We start from the raw sequence: 11,935 nt of genomic DNA, 5'->3' as shown, positions 1-11,935 counted from the left end.
GATGTTTTATAAACCCAAACTGATATATAATTTTGTTCTAATTGTAAAATCTAAATCCTAACCATCTCATTTGTAAACTCAAACCGACATATAATTTCGTTCTAATTGTAAAATCTAAACCCTAACCATCTCATTTGTAAACCCAAACCGACATATAATTTTGTTCTAATTGTAAAATCTAAACCCTAACCATCTCATTTGTAAACCCAAACCGACATATAATTTCTTTCTAATTGTAAAATCTAAACCTAACTATCTCATTTGTAAACCCAACCCGACATATAATTTCGTTATAATTGTAAAATTCATATCCTAACCATCTCATTTGTAAACTCAAACCGACATATAATTTCGTTCTAATTGTAAAATCTAAATCCTAACCATCTCATTTATAAACCCAAACCAACATATAATTTTGTTCTAATTGTAAAATGTAAACCCTAACCATCTCATTGGTAAACAAACCGACATATAATTTTGTTCTAATTATGAAATCTAAATCCTAACCACCGTTTTTATAAACCCAAACCGACATATAATTTCGTTTTAATTATAAAATCTAAATCCTATTTTAATTTATAAATCCAAACTGATATATAAACTCGTTTAATTGTAAAATCTAAACCAAGCCAATATTTAACTTTCTTTAAATAAAAGTATACTGAATTTCTTTCCTTAATTTGTTTTACTTTTTAATTTAATTTTAATTTATTTTTTAAATAAAATATTAGATAGAACATTTTGATTGGTTGAGAGGGGAGGTTGTGAATACAAAGGTTCACCCATAGGAGTGAACTAAGTATTTTTCGAGATATATAGCTCGTTGATTCCAAGTCTCTCGAAACTTCTTTTGGCCTGTCCTTGATCGTCTACCTCTGCTGTGATATATGAAATCTCTCTCTTTGTTCTTTCAATTCAAGCAAACAAGAGTCGTGACAGATGTAGTGCGATCGAGAGCAAAGACTTCCATGTTCCATCTGATGATTTCAGTTTACATAATGATCTAATTTAATTTGCTTCAGAGGTTTGGTTGGTTTCTTTACTTGCATAGGAAGAAAATTACTCTTAAGTCACTGTTTATGTCTCTAAATAAGTTTATCAGTGTGTGTAACATCCGTGAACCGAAATCCCGGTTTGGGGAATTGCATCGGTCGATGCAGGGGGTGCATCGGTCGATGCAGGTTCAATTCTCTGCGTTTTGACTTAAGTTAAATGCTGCGTTTTGGGCAAAGGAAAGGGGTAAAACCCTTAATCGTTTCTTTTGTCTCATTATGCGATTTTGGCCGCTTTTGAGAGAAACAAAAGAGAGAAAGAGCGTTCTTGGTGTTCTTGGTGGTTTCTGGAGAGTTGAGGCTGTTCTTGTAGAGATCTGTAGCTGGGATCGTTGTAGGAGCTTCCTAGGAGCGTTGCTTTGCTTGTGTGAGGTTCAGATTCTTCTTGGCAGAGGTAAGTGCAGGACCATGGCTTATCTAAGCTAGAGAACTCTTTAATCTGCTTGTTGTGTGCTGTTAGACTTGTTAGAATGATAATTGGGACGTTAGGAAGCTTTCTTGTGGCTTGGGATCGAGTCTTGTGGTTGCAGGAACGAAGATCCGGCGAGAAGCTTTGGGGGAAAACGATGCTCGGAATTGCATCGGTCGATGCAAATGCGAGGACGGCGCGTAAACTTTAGGGTTTCGTGCTATGTCGAGCATGCGTCGGTTGATGCAACGAGAGCATCGGTCGATGCAAGTTAGCCTTGCATCGGTCGATGCAACCTCCATCTGGTGTCGGTCGATGCATGTTGGTATCGGTCGATGCTGAGTCCTGGTTTGTTATTTTTGATTGTTGATTATTTATTGATGGTTAGAGATGTCTCTATTGCTTGTGTGTATAGCCCAGTAGATGGGAGGATTGCCTTACTGAGTGTTTATAAAATACTCATACAATTCAATTTGTGTTTGTGGTGCAGGTAAAGGCAAAGTGTGATCGTGGAATCAAGGCAATGAAGAGGAGGATGCTCTACTGGTTCGCTTGGTTGTCTGGCTTCTGTTAGGTTGCTAGAGTTGAGTCCTAGAATGTTGGCTTAGGATTGCTGGTTCTCTGGTTTATGCTGTTTGGATTATTAGTTTATGTTGTGGAATTAATGTTGAAATATTGGTTATTATTTATTGGTTTATTGACTGGATATTGGTATCTGTGATTTCCGTTGTTGGTTGTGTTTGTGGTTAGGTGACTAGTGGATATGGGACCACTAGTTATAGTTTATTTATTATTATTATTATTATTTTATTATTATATATATATTTTTTTTTAAAAACGGGTCAGGTCGTTTCAGTTTGGTATCAGAGACCTTACGGTACAGGTTTGGGTTCACTAGGTTTCTGTTGTGATGTTTAGGATTGCATGTCTTGATTGATTATGTGAGTTAGTCAATTGTGTGTGGCATGGAGTCCTAGAACATCCTCTTCGAGCCTACAGTGTGATTCCACGGTGAGTTTACGTTTTTGTGTTCTGTTAATTGTGTGCTTAGCCTTCTGTTCATGGTAGTGCAGATGGTTAGAGAGGATGCTGTTGCTGGTCGTGGTCGTGGACGCAGACGTGGTCATGGTAGGGGGAGAGCCCCAGTGGTTAGTGGGACCGATGAACAGAGTGTGACAGCAGAGGGTGTTGGCGAGTCGCAGAGTGTCCAGGAGGATTCCGTGAGTGTGGTCGGAGGGGGCGGTGTTGATGCTCCAATAGCCGGTGATGTTAGGGCCCCAGGTGCGGGTGTCCCAGTGGGTGGTATCCCGGGTGTCGACCTTGCGGCTTTCCTGGCACAGTTGATTGAGCGGTTGCCGCCAGTGGCACTGGCTCAGGTTCGGATAGTGCCACCAGTGGTGGCAGAGGAGCGGCAGCCAGTGGCTGCGGATGTGAGGGTCCATTCTCGTTATATCAGTATGCTGACAGAGATGGGTCGTATTCGTACCGAGCGGTTTCTGGGAGGTACAGATCCTACAGCTGCGGAGGCGTGGAGGACGAGTGTGGAACGCAACTTCCATACTCTGAGATGTCCTGAGGAGTTTTGGGTGGACATTGGGGTCCATCATTTGACTGGTGATGCACAATTGTGGTGGAGTTCTGTGGCAGCCAGGAGAGTGCAGAGGGAGATGAATTGGGCTGACTTCATCTTGGAGTTCAACCGCAAGTATTTCCCTAGAGAGGCACTGGATAGGTTGGAGGTGCAGTTCCTTCAGCTAGCTCAGGGGACTCGGTCAGTGCGAGAGCTTGACTTGGAGTTCTACCGACTTTTGAGGTATGGGGGTCGGGATATGGAGTTCTGAGGAGGCTCAGATCAGGAGGTTTCTGAGGGCCCTACATGATGAGTTGAGGGTTCACTGTAGAGGCCGGAGCTATGCTACGCGTGCGGAGCTGGTTGAGACTGCAGCAGGGATTGAGGAGGATATCCGGGCACAGTCAGTGGCGGCTAGCCCAGCAGTCCAACCTAGCAAGGCACAACATCAGGAAGGTTCTAGCAAGGGCGGCAAGCCTGCGCAGGGAACCAAGAGGAGATGGGAGGCTACACAGAGGCCGGATGGTCTGACTTGCTTCGGGTGTGGAGGCAAGGATCACAAGGTTGCTAGCTGTCCTAAGAGGAGTGCCAGACGGCAGTAGATCGTGTATGCTATCATTGTAGGGAGCCGGGGCACATCAGGCCATATTGTCCAAAGTTGCAGCCGGTAGTGGTGGCGGCGTTGCAGCAGGTGCAGCCGGGAGGGCAGCCAGTGGTACGGATTGAGCAGGCGCTATGGGTGTACACTACTGTTGAGACGGGTGGGACCAGTGCCGGAGCGATCACAGGTATAATTTCTGGTACTTTGTCCTTGTGAATTCTTAGTAAGTTTAGATTTTATGTTCCTGTGATAAAGTGTTAGGTTCTCAACACATGAGGTTTTTGTAGGGACCTTGTTGGTGGGAGGGTTTAAGTCCCATGTTATGTTTGATTCTGGAGCTTCTCATAGCTTCATTACCCCGGAGTGTGCAGAGAGTGCGGGTATGTGGGAGATCCCGGAGAGCGTACAAGAGTTGTCAGAGTTGCTGGAGGCAAGTTTCTAAGGGTCATTGGTAGAGCGAGGGGTATCGATGTTCAGATCGCGGGAGAGTCTTGGCCAGCGGATTTGCTTATCAGCCCTGTGGAGTTGTATGATGTGATTTTGGGGATGTACTGGTTGTTGAATTTGTTCATCTTCATATGGTTCATCTGGATTGTCATCAGGGTAGAGTGGAGTTTGAGCGTTCAGTAGGGAAGTTGGTTTATCAGGGGATTAGACCGACTTCGGGGAGTCTCGTGATCTCGGCCATTCAGGCTGGGAAGATGATCGAGAAGGGCCGTGAGGCTTATTTGGTTACGATATCTATGCTAGAGTCAGTGGGGAAGTCTACGGTTAGCGGTATTCCGGTTGTGGAGGAGTTTGAGGATGTGTTCTAGTCATTGCAGGGATTACCACCTTCTCGGTCTGATCCTTTTACGACTGAACTGGAACCAGGGATGACGCCGTTATCCAAGGCTCCGTACAGGATGGCTCCAGCAGAGATGACAGAGCTGAAGAAGCAGTTAGAGAATTTGTTGAGAAAGGGATTCATCCGTCCTAGTGTATCACCGTGGGGAGCGCCTGTGTTATTCGTTAAGAAAAAGGATGGGAGTTTCCGCTTGTGTATCGATTACAGGGGTTGGAACCGGGTCACTGTGAAGAACAAATACCCTCTTCCGAGGATCGATGAGTTGTTGGATCAGTTGAGAGGTGCTACTTGGTTCTCCAAGATAGATCTGGCGTCGGGTTATCATCAGATCCCGATAGATGAGGCAGATGTGAGGAAGACTGCTTTCAGGATGAGGTATGGGCATTATGAGTTTGTGGTGATGCCTTTTGGGTTGACTAATGCACTAGCTACGTTTATGAGATTGATGAACAGCATTTTTCAGGAGTTTCTGGACGTGTCTGTCATCATTTTCATCGACGACATCCTGGTCTATTCTAAGAGTCCTGAGTAGCATTCAGGGCACTTGAGGGCAGTTCTGGAGAAGCTGCGTGAATAGAAGTTGTTTGTTAAGCTGAGCAAGTGTAGTTTCTGGCAGTGTGAGATGGGTTTTCTTGGTCATATTGTGTATGCAAATGGGGTTTCTATAGATCCGGAGAAGATTCAGGCTATCAGGGATTGGCCTAGACCATAGAATGCAACGGAGATCAGGAGTTTTCTCGGGTTGGCAGGGTATTACAGGAGATTCGTGCAGGGGTTTGCGAGCAGAGCACGTCCTATGACTAAGTTGAGAGGGAAGGATGTTCCTTTTTTCTGGTCACAGGAGTGCGAGGAGGGCTTTGCAAGCCTGAAGTAGATGTTGACTATTGCTCCGGTGTTGGCTTTGCCTGAGCAAGGAGAACTCTATGTGGTGTATACAGATGCATCCAGACTTGGTTTGGGTTGTGTGTTGATGCAGAATGGGAAGGTGATTGCCTATGCTTCGCGGCAGTTGCGGAAGCATGAGGACAACTATCCTACTCATGACTTGGAGATGGGTGCTGTAGTTTTTGCCCTGAAGATTTGGAGATCTTATCTTTATGGTGCAAAGGTACAGGTGTTTACAGATCATAAGAGCCTGAAATATATATTCACTCAGCTCGAGCTGAACTTGAGGCAGAGGCGGTGGATGGAGCTGGTGGCGGATTATGATCTGGAGATAGCCTACCATCCTGGTAAGGCTAACTTGGTTGCAGACGCCTTGAGTCGGAAGCGGGTGGCTTCGGCTCAGGATCAGGATGTGGATTCTCTGGTAGGAGAGATCAGTGCGTTGAACTTGTGTACGGTTTCTCGGGAACCGTTGGGTTTGGTTGCAGTTGATAGAGCAGATTTGTTGAGCAAAGTGCGGTTGGCTCAGGAGTCGGATTTGGGGCTGGTGAATGCCTCAAAGGATGTTGACTCAGAGTATCAGGTTTCGGCTAATGGTACTATTATGGTGCATGGGCGGATCTGTGTGCCCAAGGATGAGGAGTTGAGGCAGGAGATTCTGAGAGAGGCTCATGCTAGCATGTTCTCTATTCATCCATGAGCGACTAAGATGTACCGAGATCTCAAGAGGTACTATCACTGGGTCAGGATGAAGAAGGACGTGGCTAGTTGGGTTGCGAGGTGCGATGTGTGTCAGCTAGTGAAGGCTGAGCATCAGGTACCTGGTGGTTTGCTGAAGAATCTTACCATTCCAGAGTGGAAGTGGGATATGATTACTATGACTTCGTGGTGGGTTGCCAGTGTCCAGGACGTTTGATGCGATTTGGGTCATTGTGGACCGGTTGACTAAGTCGACACATTTTCTGGCCATTAAGAAGACTGATGGAGTAGTGGTCTTGGCTAAGAAGTATGTGAAGGAGATAGTCAGGTTGCATGGGGTGCCAGCGAGTATAGTGTTTGATAGAGATTCCAAGTTCACTTCGGTGTTCTGGAGGGCATTTCAGGCAGAGATGGGCACCAAGATGCATATGAGTACAGCCTATCATCCCCAGGCAGATGGACAGTCAGAGAGGACGATCCAGACGTTGGAGGTTTTGCTGAGGATGTTGGGGTGGCCATTGGGTAGATCTCTTGATCTTGGTAGAGTTTGCTTATAACAACAATTACCAGGCGAGTATTGGCATGGCTCCTTATGAGGCTTTGTATGGGAGGCCGTGTCGTACACTGTTATGCTGGACTCAGGTGGGGGAGAGGAGCATGTACGGGGCAGATTTTGTTCAGGAGACTTCGGAGAAGATCCGGGTTCTCAAGCTGAACATGAAGGAAGCTAAGGATCGACAGAGGAGTTATGCCGATAGGAGAAGGAGAGATCTTGAGTTTCAAGTTGGAGATAGAGTGTACCTCAAGATGGCCATGTTGCGGGGTCCGAACAGGTCATTGACTGAGACTAAGTTGAGTCCGAGGTATATGGGTCCGTTCAGAGTGATTGAGCGAGTTGGACCCGTGGCATATAGACTGGAATTACCTGAGGTGATGCGTGCTTTCCATAAGGTTTTCCATGTGTCTATGTTGCAGAAGTGTCTCCGCGAGGATGATCAGTTGTTGGCTAAGATTCCTGAGGATCTTCAGCCTAACATGACTTTGGAGGCGAGACTAGTGAGGGTTCTCGGGAGGAGGATCAAGGAACTTCGGAAGAAGAAGATTCCTTTGATGAGAGTCCTTTGGGACTGTGATGGTGTTGAGGAGCAGACTTGGGAGCCTGAGGCGAGGATGAAGGCAAGGTTTAAGAAGTGGTATGAGAAGCAAGCCGCGACTTGAGCTTGCCTAGCCTGGTCCCATCTGTAGTCCGTGGCTGGAGCGGGAATGGAGTATTCCAGCCCATCTCTCTTGTTTACTTTGTCGCTTGGGGTGGTTGGTTGTGCGACTAAGTAACAAGATGAGGTGGTGTTTGGGGTATGAAGTTTCCGCGAGGCAGTGTGTTGGAGGAAAGTTTCCTGTTTTGGAAGTTTCTATAAGTGGAAAGTTTCCAGAAGTGGTAAGTGCTAAAAATGGAAAGTTTTATGTGAGTTAGAATTTGTCCATTTTTGTGGTGGAGAGCCTTGATGGGGGCTTGTGTGGCCCTTGTGGCGGACTATCAAGTCGTTGCGCCGTGTGTGGCGGTCTTGTGAGTTTTTGTGTGGCCTTTGTGGCGGGCTGTTTAGCCGTTGTGTGGCCTTTGTGGCAGACTGTTTAGCCATTGTATGATCTTTGTGGCGGGCTGTTTAGCCATTGTGTGGCCTTAGTGGCGGGCTGTTTAACCGTTGTGTGGCCTTTGTGGCGGGTTGTTTAGCCAGAGTGTGGCCTTTGTAGCGGGCTGTTTAGCCAGAGTGCCTGTTGAGGCGGTCATTCGGGACGAGTGGCCTTGGTGGCGGTCCTTTTTAGGACATTTTTTTGGCCTTGGTGGCGGTCCTTTTTAGGACATTTGTTTGGCCTTGGTGGCGGTCCTGTTTAGGACATTTGTTTGGCCTTGGTGGCGGTCCTGTTTAGGACACTTGTTTGGTCTTTATGGCGGCCCTTTTTGGGCAGAGAGATGATCCTTGTGTGGTCATGAGGTATTCCTGTGTTGGGATATGTGGTTGGTAGGGCATCGTGTTGTCTTACACGAGCCACGGGAAAGAAACCTGGATAGGGATAGGACTCAGACGTGTTCAGAATTGTTTGCTCGCGACTCTTGGGAGACTTAGGTCCTCCTAGTACCGTCATATTCTAAGACTTTGTGGCTTGGGAGTATGGCTGGTATATCGATGTCGGATGACGATCCGAGGGCGCGCTGTAGGATGGCAACCCGAGAGACGAGTATTGGACTCCCTTATATATACATTATGGCATGCGGGCTTAGGCCCGATGAGGAGCCAATATTATGGCATGCAGACTTCGGTCTGATGAGGAGCCAATAAAAAATCAAGGTTTAGGCCTGTGAGTAAAAAGGAGAGTCCAAAAGTCGAGAGCAAATAATGCCTGGAGCGTGAGTCTATCGCCTAGAGGTGACCTTCTGTAGATCGGTCGGAGAAGTGCGGGCCGTGGAGACGGTAGCACGAGAGTCTTTGGCTGAGTGTTGTTCGAGATTCGAGGACGAATCTAAATTGGTGGGGGAGAATTGTAATATCCGTGAACCAAAATCCCAGTTTGGGGATTGCATCGGTCGATGCAGGGGGTGCATCGGTCGATGCAGGTTCAATTCTCTGCGTTTTGATTTAAGTTAAATGCTGCGTTTAGGGCAAAGGAAAGGGGTAAAACCCTTAATCGTTTCTTTTGTCTCATTATCCGATTTTGGCCGCTTTTGAGAGAAACAAAAGAGAGAAAGAGCGTTCTTGGTGGTTTCTGGAGAGTTGAGGCTGTTCTTGTAGAGATCTGTAGCTGGGATTGTTGTAGGAGCTTCCTAGGAGCGTTGTTTTGCTTGTGTGAGGTTCAGATTCTTCTTGGCAAAGGTAAGTGCAGGACCATGGCTTATCTAAGCTAGAGAACTCTTTAATCTGCTTGTTGTGTGCTGTTAGACTTGTTAGAATGATAATTGGGACGTTAGGAAGCATTCTTGTGGCTTGGGATCGAGTCTTGTGGTTGCAGGAACGAAGATCCGTCGAGAAGCTTTGGGGGAAAACGATGCTCGGCATTGCATCGGTCGATGCACTTTGTGCGTCGGTCGATGCAAATGCGAGGACGGCGCGTAAACTTTAGGGTTTCGTGCTATGTCGAGCATGCGTCGGTCGATGCAACGAGAGTATCGGTCGATGCAAGTTAGCCTTGCATCGGTCGATGCAGATCTTGCATCAGTCGATGCAACCTCCATCTGGTGTCGGTTGATGCATGTTGGTATCGGTCGATGCTGAGTACTGGTTTGTTATTGTTGATTGTTGATTGTTTATTGATGGTTAGAGATGTCTCTATTGCTTGTGTGTATTGCCCAGTAGATGGGAGGATTGCATTACTGAGTGTTTATAAAATACTCATGCATTGCAATTTGTGTTTGTGGTGCAGGTAAAGGCAAAGTGTGATCGTTGAATCAAGACAATGAAGAGGAGGATGTTCTAGTGGTTGGCTTGGTTGTCTGGCTTCTGTTAGGTTGCTAGAGTTGAGTCCTAGAATGTTGGCTTAGGATTGCTGGTTCTCTGGTTTATGCTGTTTGGATTATTAGTTTATGTTGTGGAATTAATGTTGAAATATTGGTTATTATTTATTGGTTTATTGACTAGATATTGGTATCTGTGATTTCCGTTGTTGGTTGTGTTTGTGGTTAGGTGGCTAGTGGATATGGGACCACTAGTTGTAGTTTATTTATTATTATTATTATTATTATTATTTTATTATTATATATATTTTTTTTAAAAAAACGGGTCAGGTCGTTTCAGTGTGCATGTGTGCTATGCTGTTAAACACTCCTTCATGTTTAGTATCAGTTTGCTAGTTATATATATATATATATAATTAAGTCCTGCATATTGTCATATTGTATCGAAGAATATATTCATATTAGAACATAACATACATTTATCCAATTACTTTTTTTTTCTTGAAATATATGTATTGCTAACATATTATTATATAAGTGGGAGTTATTGGTTTAAGATTTAAATATAGTTTTAAACCTTAGTTTTCAAAATTAGTAATTCATATAATCGTGACACGTGTCAAGTATATCGATAATATTTTGATATTTGTGAAAAAAATATTTAATAATTATAACAAAATAAAAAAATCCTAAAAATAAAAAGATTACAATTAATATTTTTGAAAAGTATATAAAAACAAAAGTGATCTATTACATCACTAATTCTAATAACAAAGTTATCTATTAAATTATTAATTTCAATAGGAAAATATGTGCAATTAATAAGGAAAATATTTGGAATTTAAATGCAATTAATAAGGAAAATATTTGAAATTAAATTGCAATTATTATTTATCATAATCATATAGTAAAAAAAAAGTTTTGACAGAAAAGTGATTAAGTATTAAAAAAATTAAAGTGTTAAAATTAGTGATTAACATAATATAAGAAAAATAAGAAATTAATGTAATTTCTTTAAGTTTTTCAATCAGTGAATGATTTGATAACTTATTTAATATTATGTTATTATATAAACCTTGGCTTTCAAAGTTAGTAACTTCGTGTTTTTAAAATTAATGATTGTCATGTGTTATACAAAAACTTTGTTGTAACATATTTGTAAGTTATAAGAAATTAAAATTTTAAACAAGAAGATTCAGTTGGAGGTCTTCTTGTTTATAAACACAAACCGACATATAATTTTGTTCTAATTAGAAAATCTAAACCCTAACCATCTCATTGGTAAACAAACTGACATATAATTGTGTTCTAATTATGAAATATAAATCCTAACCACCGTATTTATAAACCCAAACCGACATATAATTTTGTTTTAATTATAAATCTAAATCCTATTTTAACTGATATATAAACTCGTTTAATTGTAAAATCTAAACCAAGCCAATATTTAACTTTCTTTAAATAAAAGTATACAGAATTTCTTTCCTTAATTGTTTTACTTTTTAATTTAATTTTAATTTATTTTTTAAATAAAATATTAGATACAACATTTTGATTGGTTGAGAGGGGAGGCTGTGAATACAAAGGTTCACCCATAGGAGTGAACTAAGTATTTTTCGAGATATATAGCTCGTTGATTCCAAGTCTCTCGAAACTTCTTTTGGCCTGTCCTTGATCGTCTACCTCTGCTTTGATACATGAAATCTCTCTCTTTGTTCTTTCAATTCAAGCAAACAAGAGTCGTGACAGATGTAGTGCGATTGAGAGCAAAGACTTCCATGTTCCGTCTGATGATTTCAGTTTACATAATGAGCGATCTACTTTAATTTGCTTCAGAGGTTTGGTTGGTTTCTTTACTTGCATCGGAAGAAAATTACTCTTAAGTAACTGTTTATGTCTCTAAATAAGTTTATCAGTGTGCATGTGTGCTATGCTGTTAAGCACTCCTTCATGTTTTGTATCAGTTTGCTAGTTATATATATAATTAAGTCCTGCATATTGCCATATTGTATCGAAGAATATATTCATATTAGAACATAACATACATTTATCCAACTACTTTTTTTTTTCTTGAAATATATGTATTGCTAACATATTATTATATAAGTGGGGGTTATTGGTTTAAGATTTAAATATAGTTTTAAACCTTAGTTTTCAAAATTAGTAATTCATATAATCGTGACACGTGTCAAGTATATCGATAATATTTTGATATTTGTGAAAAAATATTTAATAATTATAACAAAATTAAAAAAATCCTAAAAATAAAAAGATTACAATTAATATTTTTGAACAGTATATAAAAACAAAAGTGATCTATTACATCACTAATTCTAATAGGAAAGTTATCTATTAAATTATTAATTTCAATAGGAAAATATGTGCAATTAATAAGGAAAATGTTTGGAATTTAGATGCAATTAATAA

The sequence above is a fragment of the Camelina sativa genome, chromosome 16 (genome assembly GCF_030686135.1).
Source record: "Camelina sativa cultivar CO46 ecotype springtype chromosome 16, ASM3068613v1".
NCBI classification, from domain to species: domain Eukaryota; kingdom Viridiplantae; phylum Streptophyta; class Magnoliopsida; order Brassicales; family Brassicaceae; genus Camelina; species Camelina sativa.
This window is presented reverse-complemented; position numbering follows the sequence as displayed.